Source organism: Penaeus monodon, chromosome 20 (assembly GCF_015228065.2).
Source record: "Penaeus monodon isolate SGIC_2016 chromosome 20, NSTDA_Pmon_1, whole genome shotgun sequence".
Taxonomy (NCBI): Eukaryota; Metazoa; Arthropoda; class Malacostraca; order Decapoda; family Penaeidae; genus Penaeus; species Penaeus monodon.
Genome location: NC_051405.1, coordinates 39,670,830 through 39,671,139, shown reverse-complemented (window position 1 = coordinate 39,671,139; position 310 = coordinate 39,670,830).

The following is a 310-nucleotide window of genomic DNA, read 5'->3' as shown; positions in this document are numbered from 1 at the left end:
GGCGGAAAAAGTGGTAGCGTGAGAGAGCTTTATTATTGACACCTCTCCTGTCATATCTATTTGGCGCAAACCCCGTCGATGGTCACTGTGCTATCCGCATCCTGATCTTCTAACCAAGTTTCCGTCAGAGCTGTGACTGCACTGTCCCTGTATTCCCGAAGGAAGTTACAGTTGGCAGACAGTTCATCAGTTTTATTAAGTGCTGACCTTACACTGCCAAACGTCATAGTAGGTAGTGGCGTACGCATCTCACGCCTTCTCTCTCGCTTCTCAGTTTTACTCTACGGTACTTTCATCCCAATACATCTTC